Below are 16,086 nucleotides of genomic sequence, written 5' to 3'. Positions count from 1 at the left end.
GATTTAATATAAAGTGCATGATTATACAGCGTGTTAAAATAAATATATTTCCTTCTAGTAAAAATATTGTGCTGTTTAAAAAGTTCCTAAAACGTTTTTCTTTTTATAATCCAAACTTCCAAGAAAAACTTTATATAGTTAAAAAGAGATGCTATAAGATACAGCAACAAACAAATTTTTAATTTGAAAATTATTTGGAAAAATGAAAATTGCTTGTTTTGAATTCCCAACCACAGTGATTTGAAAGAAAGAGAAACATAGACTGGCAAGATAAGCGCAGCGGGAAAGGATTTTTGCAGATTTTGGACTTAAGACTCAGGACTATCACCAATTAGGGAGTAAAAGAATCATTAAGAGGTAAAGAATTCGAACAAAAGCAGAAAAAGATATGAAAATTGTAGCCGAAGATTGCTAGCAGTGCGATCGATTGACTAATTAAGGTAATTCCAGAATGAAAGCACTTGTCGACAGATTTGGCCTATTTCTTTTTCACAGACTCAGAATAATGTTAATTGTGAGAGCCTGAAGTTGCAGCATTTTTGGTCATTTAGATCGCAAGATAATTAGCTACAAAGTTGGCGACTTCGAGGATCCATGTATGTAAACTTCCTCTCAGTTATTTCTTACGATCGTAAAAAATTCTCTCGACTACAAAAAAAGTAGGAGAGTTGAAACAAATGTTTTTAGAATAAAAAAAAATAGTTTCCCGTCGTTTTGTTTTCGAGATATTAATTTGGACGTAAATTGATCAAAATGAAAACTTAGGCATTAATAATATCGTGTTTTAAACGGTCAAAATTTCTGAAACTTTGGGATTTAATAGTGAGCTCTTTTGTTAGCCTGAGAAAAAAAATTCGTTAAATTCTGTCAAAAAGTGGGTTTTACCATAGTTTATTAAGGTAGTACCAGCATGAAATCACTTTTCGACAGATTTGGCCGAATTTTTTTTCTCGGGTTTATAATAGCTTTATTTATGAATTCCTAAAATTTCATAATTTTTGACCGTTTAGATCGCGAGATATTTAAAGACAAAGTTCGCGATTTTGAGGGTCATGTCCCATTTAAAGCATGTAAAATGTCCGGTCTCTCCAACTATTTTTTATGATATTATTATATATTGAAGAAAAAGTAGAAAAAAATGTTTATACAATACAATTCTAAAAAAAAAATTTAGAAATTAATTTTCACTTTCGAGATATTAATTTTGACGTAAATTGATCGAAATTGGGACGTTGGCATAATTATTTCCCATTTTAAACGGTCAAAATTTCTGAAACTTTGGGAATTAATAGTAAGCATTATTAAATTCTTAAATTTAATTTTTCGTTAAATTATGTCGAAAAAAAAATTGTACCATTGCTTTAACATAGAAACTGCAAATACCATGCTGGAACATCCTTAAGTATAAACAGAGCTTAAGTAAGTTATTTCCTATACTGTTGGGAGCACTCTCATTGATCGTAGAGACCTGAAATTTGAAGGGTGTGTTCTTTGTATGGCGTAGGTATCCGATAAGAAAGGATTTTCCGAAAGTCTACCCCAAAAGGGATGATAAACGGGAACAAATTTTTATGGGACAACGTGATTCCTTGATTCAATCTACTTAAAATTTTGCATAAACATTCTTTGACAGTTGCTCAGCGAAGGAGGTAGTTCACAGCTTATAGTTTCACTTCCGTCCTGTGTCCCGAGGTCCAGTCTATTTTTAAATACAGGGGAGTCTATTGAACCATCTGAGTGACTACCAGCTCTCTTGAACGAGGCTTTACCTATAGCCGTATTCATAACAATGTTTTAAAACGTGAACTTCTCTTCTGCAACACAACTGCAACGATCCCATGAAGGTTATAAGAAGGAGAACGATCGCTATAGAAAATATTGTCCCCGAAATATGGATAAAATAAGTGAGGCGCTGCGATCGCTAAGTAGTATCAATAAAAGCGGGCTGTTGTGCGCTAATTTGAAATGATATATCAATTTGTACATTATGCAACTAACTTCATCTACTTGTACTCATAAACAGCTAACTTCGCAGATACTACTGCTTGATGACAGCGCGGCTGGCGGCTGAAAAATGAACTATAAATTCTACAAATTTTCAGGGACAGGCGCGCTAATGCTTTAACACGTAGCGATCGTGCTCCTTCTTTATAACCTTCATGAACGATCCCACAGATAATGGAATGCAGTGTACTCAATCCTGATACTTCTTGTATATTTAATGCGTTCTCCTATCAGTTGGTATCTATTAAATATAGATTTAATAATAATAATAGGTATAATATAGTTAAGTTTTTCACATTTTTATTAAAATAAATTATTCAATACTTATTTTTTTGCTTAATAATTTGCACATTTCTGCTACATATGTTTATAACTCTTGTATAAGAATTTTACGTTATGTACACACATAATTTGTTTTATAGAATTATTATAAATTGATAATAATTGTTATAATGTGTTATAATTTGTGTTACATTATTATTATGATTCGAAAGTCGAGCTTAGTAAGCTCTTTTTAATAACTATTTAAAGCTTTTTTCTCGCCAGAGGTTGGCAGAACTGACTGAATAGGGAATATCGACGATTTAATATGTTTCTAAAAATGTTTCTTTTCTATGTCATTGCTAATATGTTTACATTCTATTAATACATTTTTTTTTCTAAATTTGTTTTCATTTGTTCCAGAAAATTTCAAAATAAGAGCAATGTATTTTATATCGATTTTCGATGATTTTTATACCATTTATATATGAAGGAGGTATACTAAGTTTAGTCCCAAGTTTGTAACGCTTAAAAATATTGATGCTAGGAATAAAATTTTGGTATAGGTGTTTATAAAATCAACTAATTAGTCCATTTTCGCTTGTCTGTCTGTCTGTCTGTCAACACGATATCTCAAAAATGAGAAAAAGATATCAAGCTGAAATTTTTATAGCGTGCTGAGGACGTAAAAAGTGAGGTCGAGTTCGTAAATGAGCAAAATCAATTATTACTAAATCAATTATTATAAATTTTGGGGAGTGTCTAATAGAATCGATTCGCCTATTAAACCAATAAATGGAATATAATGAATAAATTGTGTTACATTACATTATATAACGAGTATATAATAGTTATACAATCAATTCAATCGATTATATTTGTTATGTAAAATTATTATTATCAAATAATAATCGTACCAAAAATTATAAACAACGAAATTGGGCACGAAAGCGGAAATAAGTGATGGCAAATGAAGTGAAGTTTATAACAAAATATTCTTTATATTTAGAATTGCAATTGTCCAGCGAAGCGGGTGGGTATAGTTTCTAAGATATCACAATATTTGGATCGATTTTAGTTCGTATCTCAAAAATTATTCGACCAGTCATAAAATGCACCCGATTTTTGTACTTTTTGGGTCAAAATTACCTTATATACTGAGTTTCATCGAAATTGGAGATACAAAAAATTTTTCGATTTTTTGCAATTTTTTTAAGGGGTACCCCTTTGAAAAAATCGAGAAAAACGCAAAAAATAATTTTGTTTTGGAATTTGATGAAACTCGGTGTGTGGGGTTATTTTGATCCAAAAGGTATAAAAATCCGGTTAATTTAATGATTGGATGCAGAGAGAATCCGATTTTTGTACTTTTTTTGACAAAAGTAACTGTTTTTTGATTAGTGAAGAAAGAACTATTCGATTACGATTACAGTCACCGATCTAGTTTGATCAAATATGAAAACTTTTATTCTACCTTCAATATTTAAAGGCCACTTTGTATTTGATATTATTTTATTATAAAAATAATAAATCGAAACATAAAGCATATATTTCAATAACAAATTATTTATTATTTTATTTTTCAATATTGTAAATAATTTCATATTCTTTTCAAGTTTCAAGTTTTTCATATTAAATTCAAATTGAAAAAAGTGAAAACAAACAATTGACTGAGTTAATTGTTGAAATACCATGCATAGTCAGTGTTGATTTCTTTATCTAAATACACATACAAACATGTGACACATACATAACTGATAATCAAGTATAGTACATATTATAAAATTTCCGTCTAATTGGCGCCCTCACGGGTAAACAGTGATGTTTACGAAAAAATGTTTCAAACAAAAGTTGTTTAATTTTTGATAAGGAACATTTTTTACATTTTTTACATTTAAACTTTTGTTCTATCTCTAACGGTTTACAAGATGGGTCCTACGGAGAGACCCAATTGACCTATGATGCTCATTTACGAACTTGACACTTTTTACGTCCTGAGTACGCTGTAAAAATTTCAGCTCGATATCTTTTTTCGTTTTTGAATTATCGTGTCCACAGACGGACGGACGGACAACCGGAAATAGACTAATTAGGTGATTTTATGAAGACCTATGACAAAATTTTTTTCCTAGCATCATTATTTTTAAGCGTTACAAACTTGGGACTAAACTTAATATACTATGTATATTTCATATATGCATGGTATAATCATTACATCCATACATGTTATATGTAATAAAATTATTACATGTAAAGAAAAATTTTGAAAAATAAAAAAAAATTAAAAAATTTTCAAGGTAGATGCGAAATAGAGATAAACTTGATTTGTTTATGTTGTTTTTAGTTGCACATATTATTGCAGTGATGATTATTAAAATAATGGTAATGATTAATTTTTTTTTTTTTTTACAATAGTATACTTTACTATTTGTTTTCAATTATTTTATTTGAGTTATTAAATAATTAGTTATTAATATTAAATTAGTTCATGATAAGCAAATTATTGTGCATGTCTAATCCACAATAGGTATTGGGATTGTATCACTAATGACGTCAAACAGTGAATTAGTCGATTATAAGCAAGCTTAAATCTTAAAAAAAATTCAGCAATGGTCGGTCAATCTGGAATAAAGCAAATTTCTTAATATGAACCGATATGAGGTTGTCTCAAACTCATCGCGATATCAATTATGGCGGGGTTGAGTAGTGAAGTTGACACAACCGCATGAGTTGTTTGTAAGAAAGTAATATACTGTCTAACTATTGTTATTTTGAAATGCAACATAGTTTTAAACAATCTCTTTTTAATTGGTTCTACCACTCATAAATATTAAAACAAAATACTGATGTGATTGACACAACCACATGAGCAGGTTTATTAGGTTTATTTAAAAAAATTGATTTCTGCGAGTTGGACTTGAACCAACGACCTATGGATTACTATTGATTTTACTAAGCTACCGATTATTGTTATATGTATTAAAATGATAAATATGATCAATAAGTTTATTTCATACTCTCATTAAATTAGGAACAACAATCTTCATGTAGTTGACACAATCACATATTTACTAGACATGACTGATATGTGTTCGTAATAACCAAATCCTATATTTAAAGGCAACGTAAAGATACGTTTCTTAAATTCGTCGATTCGCTTTATTTACACGATTATATATTCGAACTAAGTACAATTTTATTTTCCATCAATAAAATGCATGACTTTAAACTAAAATCAATTTCTTTCATAGAAGTAATGATTTTGTTTATTTAACTTCAGTGATTTTGTATCAATGAATTCATATTTTAAATTCAATCCCATTCTATTGTAAATATAAATATTTAGCTGTACTTGACATTTGAAACAAGTGGAAAGTATTCACTGCATTATAATTTACAGAATTGCAAAAATAGGAAATTGAAATTGGGTCATCCTTTAGAAAGTTATTGGTATGCGAAACTTTTTGCCAACCAATTGTAATTATATTAGGAATTGATTCTCTTAGATTGCCCATCAAACCTGGGTGCAGCCAAGGACAGTTTTAGGGAAAAAGACACAAAATTTGGAATTTCTCGTAAAATATCAAGCGGAAAATTTTTTGTTTTTTTGTAATTTACTAATTTACCATCAGAAAACGTGTCTTACATTTACGTGGTGATTTAAATATTTAAATTTTTAGGGGAACTACACAAACCTTTTTTATTGTTTTCCCTAATTTTTCCTTATATGCTAATTCAAGTTTATAATTCAATGCGTAGCAAATAAATAACTGAATATTTAAATGATTTATTTTAAATTAAATTTGAATAATTAATTATAGTTCATCAATTTTGGACATTTCAAGTTTGAATTTTTCTGTCAATTATAAAAAATTCAAATATTTATCATTGGAATTCTAAAAAAAAAAACTAGGCTACACTATGCCTTTTGTTAAAATATATCCGTTTCAGGACTCGATTGGCAATCCTCTTCAATAGTATAAAGCCTTAAAATTATAGTCAAAATAAGATAAAGTTCAGTAAAATATAATTAACCATTTATGTTTCGCGAACTCAACTGTTTTTCGAGCATGCGGGGATGTTGGAGTAAGAACTAATACATGAAAATTTTGGAAATACCTTTTCCATTAAACAATTGCTTGAATGAGATATGTCATTCTATTTGAGATATGTCCCACTTATATATTGGGATCATTTTGTTATGCGACAAGTGGCTTTCAGCAAATGTTGGATATATAGATGGATATTAAGAAAACAAAGTAATTTACAACAATACTGCAAAACATGTATGAATAAATTGTCTAATAAAAAATAGCCTCCCTATGACTGCTTGTTACTACATAATATATGTCAGGCATTACAATCAATAGATATATGTTATTAACAGACAAAAACAAAATAATTTTTTTACAATTACTTCTTTATAAATGATAATTATTGAATAATGATAATTAGTGTATGTATTTGTCCGTGAGCCCATAATGCAACGAAGTATTTATGATTCTTTTTATCTGTCTTTTTGACGATTGATAAATGTAACTTCACAGCATGATAACGCCATATTTAAGCTAAGGGCCTGAAAAACATAACAAGGAAACTTGTCAAACACTATGACCACTTGATAACATTAATAATTATTAAACAATTCAGCAAAAGTGAACCATGTATCTATTCAAAAACAAAAATACCTATTTACGGCATGTTCGAGGTAATAGCCAAGCTCATCGGTGCAGTTTTTTGTCGGACAAAATATAGTCTTTTATTCGCTCCGTGCGTGAGTTTCGTTTCCATGGTAACGCTACACTACTTTAATTATAGAATTGTATGGATGCATATATAATTGTATGGTTTGTATTTAAGACTTACATTGAAAATTTAATATTATTGTCTCACAAATTTAAATAAATAATTATGAAAAATTACATTTGAAAAATAATATTTGTGCAATTTGATTTCTTATTTTCACAATTTTTAATGCATTAAGTTTAATTAATTCGTGTTTTACAATAATTTTAATTTGACATTTCTATTACATTAACATGTAAAGAATTGCAAATTAGTAATAACAGCCCCCTTTAACGACAAAATTTTTCACTGGAAGCGCTGGCATCGATTTTATTGTCCCTACCATGACTACGCACACAACGAATATAGTCATAGTGTCCGATAAATTCCTTCCCTGCTCATTTGAAAACGCAGCACTTTCGAAAAAATGGTGGAGAGAAGTTTGGTAGATTCAACAAAAGGAAGCCATTCATAAATCATTTTAAAAAGCTTCGTTTTTGTCCCACGGTCTAGATAATAGCGTAATGAAAATTTCGCTTCAATATGAGCTTACGGTCTAACTTTGTATATATGTGTTTTAAGTATTTTTGATTACTCATGTTATATTAAACTGAATTTTGTATCAGGTAAACACTAAAACACGTTGTATTAATAATTCATCTTTGTATTTAAACTTGTTTTTTTTTTTATACAAATACCTGTACTTACTTATTGATTGTTTTTATAGTTTTGTTATTACGCCTCTGGCGAAAATTGTTAATCAGCAATTATCTTTATATTTTATGAAAAAAAATATATATATTTGATACTAATTTATTGTAGAATTGATTTTTGAAAGTGGCGCCAATTTTAATTAATATAAATAAGTGCATGTACTATATTAATGGTTCCTAGATTTTAACACTTAATGGTCACTCAAAAAAAACCGATCAAGTATGAGTAGGATTCGTATATAAGGGGTTCCGTACCATCGTATAAGATGTAATTCTATGTGCTTTTTAAATACTTTTGTTAAATAAACACGAGAGAGCGCTATAACAATATGTAATCATTAATCTAAAGTAATATAAATGTTTAGTTATGCAACATATACTACAAGTATGCATTGTAAGTAAGCTACCATATACAGGATGGACCGTTTCAACCTATTATGGTTAATAGTCCGTTTTGTAGTAAACGAATCAAAAAATAATTTTAACAAGTTGCAGAGTTTGTTGGAGACCATCATGTTCTGACATCAGATTAGACCTAGCTCTGCGGGTTGTTTTAATCATCAATTTAGATTCCAAAAGAAAGTTGATCCTCATAAAAAAATGAACAATTTTTCGAAAATCGTTAGCTTTCGGAGGACATGCAACTTAAAAATTTATCCTTATTACATTTAATCGAAAGAAACAGACTAGTTACAGAAAAAAGCTTTAACCAAAAGTTGTCAAGAACATTAGAGGTTATACGGGGATGGGCCAATCCTTTTTGGCTATCACAACGGACCCTATGGTCTAAGTGTGTCCCACCCAAGGACAGCCACTTTAACCTAACCTTACCTATTTTATGGCCTTACAAAAATTAAAAATGTAAGTGATATTAAAAACTGCGCAATATTTGCTTTGATTTTCTGATATCTGTCAAGTCATTAATAAGATAATGATAACAAGTCATTAATAAGAAATTAATGAAATTTTATTTTTAAGAAAATGTTTTACAAGGTATCAAATAGTACAATTTTATCAGAATTTTAGATTTCCATTTCCCACAGAAAAATAAAAGTAACTATTTAGAATTTTACAAATAATTTCATTGTATTTTCTAGAATCTAGTCAATTTTTTTAAAAATAATTTTGACTGCTCAAAAAAAGTTTATACCTACATTTTTTGAATACATTGTATTTCAAAAATGATTTCAATATACACATTTAAATTAAATCAATCATATGGTCTAAATTAAAGTTTTATTAATAAGTTGAAATTTATTAATAGATAACCAAAACCTTTGATCTTTTATTTAGAATATATATATCAAAAATTAGGTTTTTGCTTAATGTTTTTAAGTAATAAAATACGTATCAATCAACTTTTAAAATTCAAAACATATTAATTACGCAATTTTCAATATAAATGTTTTCTATGTTTTACACATAACCCAGAAAAATAAAATAATTAAACAGCCGATCCTTTTAAAAAATCCAAGTTTTTTCACCGGGATTGTTTTTATTTGGATGCAAGTAATGAACCTGTGAAAAGTCCGTTGCTGTGTTACTATTAAGTTTATGGCAGTTTTAGATATTCGCACCGTGTGTGAGTTTTTTTGGAGGCGTTTCCATGGTAACGATACATTACTTTAATTATAGAATTGTATGGATGCATATATAATTGTGTGGATTGCATTTATGACTTACATTGAATATTTAATATTATTGTCTCACAAATTTAAATAAATAATTATAATTTACATTTGAAAAATAGTATTTATGCAATTTGATTTCTTATTTTCACAATTTTTATGCATTAAGTTTAATTAATTAGTATTTTTCAATAATTTTAATTTGACATTTTCTATAACATTAACATGTAAAGAATTACAAATTAGTCATAACAGCCTCCTTTAACGCCAAAATTTGTCACTGGAAGGGCTGGCATCGATTTTATTGTCCCTACCATGACTACGCACACAACGAATACACAAAATTTGTTTGTGAGTTAATTTTACGTAAAAACGTTCTTGTTCAATAAGGAAAGCTCGAGCCACAGAACTGTCTCGAACATCCAACTTTTGTGATTTCGAATTTGTTCATTCATGAATTGATATGCCTTTTTTTATCTTTTTAGAGAGCATTTTTCGAGTTGACTTCTTCTCAAATATAGGAAGGAAATGAATTGAGTGCAATTATATACTCCGTTAGAGAATTATCTTTTACTTTGGCATTGGGATTGAAATATTTTTGTCCTTGTAAAGGAATTTAATCGCAAATGAACTTGAAATTAAGTTTTTTTTTATCTCGTTAATGCACCTCTCAAATTCTATTCGCCGATATAATTTATATTATATAATAGAAATTAATCGTAATTTAAATTGAAAATCTACGCAAGTTTTTATTAAATAATCTCTCATACAAGAAGATACCAGGAATTTTAAACTGTTTGAATTTAATTCCTACAGACAATCTAAATTATTTGTTAAATACAATCAGATTACTTTTATAATAAAGGTGACCATATATACACGGTAGCTAAAAAGGAGATACTTATCTTTCTTTTGCGAACATGTTTTTTTCGCGCAAAATTGCAGACAAACGTTGAATTAAAGTTCCCTTATCACTACAACAGCGAATTGACAACGGGCAATTGTTTATTTATTAAAAGTTTTATAAATGAAAAAATAAATTTTCTGAGCTTGAATGTGTATGGGTTGTCAATTGACTAACGTAATATGTTATGATAAAATTGATAATAATCACATATAATCAATTTATACAGCTCAAATAATGATAGCATGGATAATCTTGAATTAAAATGCCTGTTAACAACCAATTTGATCCTGGGAAATGAATGATAGATCGATACAACATTTGCATGGGTTATAATATTAGTAAAAGTTGAAGAGCTTAAATGGCCGAGCGGTCTAAGGCGTTTAACTTTGGCTGTTTGTTCATTTAGACTTAGGTTGCGGATTCGAATCCAGGCAGCGGCAGTGTGAACAATTTATAAATAATGGTTGTGCAGAATTGATCACATTGTCGTCGCTTGGATAAGAACGAGAAGTAACCGACTCCACCCACATCAACAAAATGTAATTGTAAATATGTTTGTAATTAAATAAATAAAGATTAACAATTAATGATGTGGGTGGCCTCTGTTATATGCGTATATGTCAGAGAAACGGAGGTTAAACCCCATTATTATTATTATTTACCCCCACTTAACGTAATTCGCCGACTTGTATTATTTTTCTTATTCACAATTTGGCGTCTGGTTGTAGTCATATTGAATTTGCATTACTTCTATGTCTTTAATGTTACTCTAACAGTTAAGACGCATCTAACGAGACCTCTCATGCTAAAATTCAACCAGCCGTTTAGGCTACAGACGATGACAAAGAAATATACATACATGGGTGGTATGTAGTACACATATCCCACCTTCGGATAATCATATTTTGATAATTTATTTTTATCTTTAAGGTTTTAAGTAATTCTACTGAAGAGGGTTGCCAAAGCAATCGAAACTGGTCTAGCTAAATAAAAATAATTGTTTAATCTACCTATTTTTATTGTGGGCCTTGAAGGGGATATATTTTTACAAAATGTAAAATGAATATGGTTGTAGGTTCTTCAGGTCAGTATATCCAAGTATATTATAATATTTCATGTCTAATAAGTACCTAGTGCTTTTCAAAACGCTCTAACGAATCAAATGCTGAAAATCCCATTCGAATCCGTCTAATTGTTCAAGTTTTACGAACTTTGACTGTTTTTAGTGTTTCGTTTCCGCGACTATCTATAGAAATTCCTTTGTTAGAAATTAAAATCTTTAGTACTTTAGAATTGCCTTGGGTTTAAAGAATTTTGAAAGACATGCATTTCTTCCTCCGAGCTGGATAGATTCTTTGCTGGACGAAGCTGATGGTATCTTGCTAATAACTTGCTAATAACTTGCTTTTTCGCCTAGGCATCCTACTAAAATATTTGATGTACACACACATACTCCATGGATTTTCATATAATTCGCTTAAGTACGTGAAGTGATAATCATAAATGTGTGTATATCGCGTCAAATACAATATCATCATCATCATCATCATACCAGGCAAGTAAACAATAAAGTAATTTTATTTGCTTTAAACGTATGTTAGTGATTATGAATTATTTGTTGTTGTATTTAATCTTCAATCAAGTTGCCGATCTATTGAATGCACCAGAAATCAATTCTTCATCTTTAAAAAAATCACAATCTTATTCCTCTGCTGCAATTACCAAATATTTATTTTATCTCCATTTTTTCTCTTTTCCTTTCTGTATAGCTCAAGAGTTTCAAAATTAAATAGCCTTCAATTTTTAGAAATCAGTACGCTGCGCCAGTTGCCTGATGTCGAATTTGCCATATTTCTCTTTAACATGTTAAACTAGATTTGATACCATAACAAAATTTGAAAGTGAAATTAAAAAACGAAGAAGTTTTAACCTTGACGTCACTAACCTATATCTTCCTCTTTGTTCAATTACGAATTTTAAACGTTCACTTCACTTTTCTGTCCGTGCAGTGAGAATTCTTCACCTGATGTGATAAAAAATGCCTATTCCCTATAATCATTTGCCTCTACTGCAGTTTGCAAATATTATATTATTTCCATTTTGGTCTCTTTCCCGATTCGTTTTTGTCGTAAGAGTTCGGGTCGATGTGCCACTTCTTATTTTTGGAAGGAAATTGCAAAGTTAACAATTGAAAGTTCTCTCATTTCTAGTTTTCGATTTTAGGGAACTAATTGCAGCAAATTTTTGCATATAATCGGTTGACAAAATTGGCATATTTATTAAGCACATATACTGTTTGTATAAGCGTTAAGGAGAACCGGCTATTGTTCGTAAATAATTTAGCTTTTGCGTTTCAGTCGCTGCTAGACCATGACTCATTCGAGTTCGTGTTTATAATCGAATTCAAACTATGCTTTAGTCACGTTGACATGGTCAGGAAAATTTTATTTACTTGCATTACTTAGTATTATAAAATACTTAAATCTTGAGTGGGGATAATTGTCACGTTGTTGACTTGGTCAGGAACATAGTGCATGCTTTTTTGTTATGTAATAATTGTATTCGAGTGGGGATATAATAGCTTAAGTTGAGTTTGCACAAATGTTTTTAAAAAAATAAATATAGGGTGCTTTGAGTTGGTTTTAATAAAAACTTCGACGATTAATTGCCGTATTTATTGCTTTTGTAAAGTATACTCTTTATTAAGCGTAATTTGTTTTACATCAAATCATACTCTTGTCTATTTTCTTGAGAGAACACAGTTTTAGTAAGAAACCCGAGAGAGTCGTTCAGGCTTTGAAAATCATCTTTCTCAGTTCCCAAAAAGAATAAATTAGACTTTTCATACATATTTGAATGGCTCGTAATGTTCTGTCATTTTATAATCTTATTTTCTGAGCGATTCTACTTATATCTATAATTCAGAATCAGTCATTTAATTTTTTCCAGTGGATGTTTTCCAAACGATTCCTTAGATGTGTCTTGTAAGGTGCTCGTGAGAAAATCTAAATGAAGTACTTTTTCTGAAGCTCATACCTGATCTGAATGCTTTCTAAGGCAAGTGTTTGATAAATAAGATTAAGGTATTGAAACTTTTTACAATTCCTCGTTCATTTTTTTCCCTCGATTTATGTTCTCAACAAAATTGTTAATACGCCCACGCTCGGTCATTCTAATCTCTCTTTTCTTAAACTATTACTTAACAGCGAGCATTAGTCTAGGTGAAGTTAAACTACCTTTGAAAAATAAGACTAATCTGCAAGAGCAAGATAAAAGCACAAAACTCAGTTTTCAAAGACAAAGACAGCTAAACGAGGGTCTTAGTTTTATTTTTGCTCATCACTAATTCTAATTTGAGTTCCATCTTCGTATATCTTGAAGAACATTTTTAATCTGTTTAAGTTCTTCTTTTCTTCGTTGATAGTGTCATGCATTTTGACAAATAAAACGTAGCTTGCAGAATTGTGACAGACAGGTACTTCCTGCATCTGCGCAGCGGCCGAAAATGCAAAATTGTGAATAATAGACAAGGAATTATTCTATTTGAGTTCTGCCATAGTATTATTTATGTCATTTCATAAACTCTCTGTATATTTTTATAATAAACACCATGAAATGGTGGCTGATAAACTTGGCGCACATCTTTTTATAAGTGAAGTAATCATAACAAACAAACACATCATCACGATCACCAGCAGCACCACCACAACTATATACGACGAATACGACATACACAAATAAATTGTATGAGTGAACATTGATACATACCTACTTCAAGCCCCACTCTTTTACGACACTAAAATAGTACAAGTCACATTCTGAACATAACAGAACAGATACACCACATATTATATTCAAACATTGTAGCAAGCAAGTTGAGTTTGTATCATCATCAAAAACATATTTTAACATTTCAAATTCAAAAATAAATAACAATCGAACTTTTTTTAAACACAAACAATAACAATAACAGTTGTGTGTTATTTTGAACAAACGGTTTTTTTTTTTTAAAAACATTTTTACACAAACAAAGTGTGTTATAAGAGTGTGCTTTTCTTTCTTTCGTTTTTCCGATTTTCAAAATTCAAATGTGTTCATAGTTGTTCAATTTATATTTGATTGCAAAAAATTATTATAAATGTATTCTCGGGTCAGATTCAAACTACCTTTTTTACAATATTTATTAAGAATTTTCATCAATTGTTTGAACTGTTAAAAGAAGCTTAACTACACCGTTTTTTTGAATGTGTCGTTAAATTGTGCTAAGTTTGTGTGATTTTAACTCGAATTTCGTTTTTTTTTCTAATTAAACAAAAAAAAAGTGTTCCTAGTCACAAAGAACTTTGTTCACAAAACCAAGTGTAAAAAATACTGTGATTTCTGTTACAAAAAAAAAATATTATAATTGTTATTACAAAAGAAAAATTAAAGGCTGTGATTTGTTACAAAAAAAATTATATTAAGACTTTTTACAAATTTTTGTGTGGTGTTCGCTTTAAGAATAAGATTTTTTTTCGTTTTTTTTTTATTATTTTTTAACTTTTTTTATTTTTACCAACAAATTTTTTACCTAATACGTAACGCATCTGTGATAATATCATTTCTGTTTATAAGTAAGGTAAGTTTCGTTTAATCTTGCATCATTTATAAAATAAGAGTAAATGTTTTTTTAAATTTAGCGATAATTTGATCGGTTTTATCTGCAGATATGATATTTGCTAGAGTAATTCTAAACTTACTCTTACGACCTTAAGGCCATTCTCGATTAATCGAAAGGAGGCGGTTATATGTAAAACTCTTTTATTTATCGCCAACGTTTCGTTAACTTTGTTGACTTCCTCAGGGTTACTACTTTATTATTATATTCATTTAGAGAAGGAACCGGCTTATGTTTATATATTGTTTAGCTTACCAATCTTCATGAATTAAAGTATACATATATTTACAAGAACAACTTTTAAATTTAACAAACCTACACTTTCCAGAATTAGTCGATTCTTTGTTAAGGAAAGTAGATGAAAGTTTTAGTTTTGCTTTTAACGGTTTGATAATTATTGACGTGTAACTTTATGCTGAGACTCCTTTCATGATAGCGTGCAACTAGAAATAATCGGTCTTATTTTAATCAATTCAATTCAATAAAATCGTATGATTAATATAATAAATTGTATTGGTGTTATTTGATTGAGATAGAAATTATGTAAATATTATTGCCAACACTTAATTATTTCGTAGTGTTATGAAATAAAAAATTCTAAACATTAGGTTGTTGTGACAAAACTATTTCTTCCGATTCATCAAATCGATTTATTCCTTATAGACCGTGGGATAAAAAGGGAGCTTTTGGCGAGTCTACCAAAATTTTCTCGATTACTTTTTCCGAAAGTGCTGCGTTTTCAAATGAGCATGATAACGTTATATATAAGATATCGATCAAAAAAAACGCAGCAGGAAATTTGCCGGACACTATGACCCCTTGATAACATTATTAATTATTAAATACGACGTTATCATGTTCATTTGAAAACGCAGCACTTTCGAAAAAAGTCGTAGAGAGACGGAAAAAATCACATTATTAAAGTTTTGGTCTTAATAACTTTTGGAAGACTTTAAGACTTCGTTACTCGTTAAAAAAAATGGGCTATACAGTTTTCCGAGAATACATGCACTCAGATCGAAAATTATCTAAAGGCAGGTTTCTTTGCCCTTTCATATGATTTTCTTCCTAATTACTAATTAAAATCTAACATGGTTTAAAAATTATATAAATAATCATTAAAACAGCTTA

The 16,086-nt window shown here is 29.4% G+C and overlaps 1 protein-coding gene across 4 annotated transcripts in view; it reads left to right on the top strand.

Annotated features, from left to right (window-relative positions):
- LOC123290561 (nuclear factor of activated T-cells 5) overlaps positions 1–16,086 on the top strand; it is a 136,897-nt gene that overhangs the window by 50,238 nt on the left and 70,573 nt on the right. For 3 of the 4 annotated variants that reach the window (XM_044870788.1, XM_044870789.1, XM_044870786.1), the window contains exon 1: positions 14,824–14,916. The exons of the other annotated variant lie outside the window; for it this stretch is intronic. The gene's annotated coding sequence lies outside the window, so the exon portion shown is untranslated. Of the gene's footprint in view, positions 1–14,823; positions 14,917–16,086 lie in introns of those variants that run through there. 4 annotated transcript variants of the gene reach the window in all.

This window comes from Chrysoperla carnea, chromosome 1, assembly GCF_905475395.1.
Source record: "Chrysoperla carnea chromosome 1, inChrCarn1.1, whole genome shotgun sequence".
Lineage (NCBI taxonomy): Eukaryota > Metazoa > Arthropoda > Insecta > Neuroptera > Chrysopidae > Chrysoperla > Chrysoperla carnea.
This window is presented reverse-complemented; position numbering and strand designations above follow the sequence as displayed.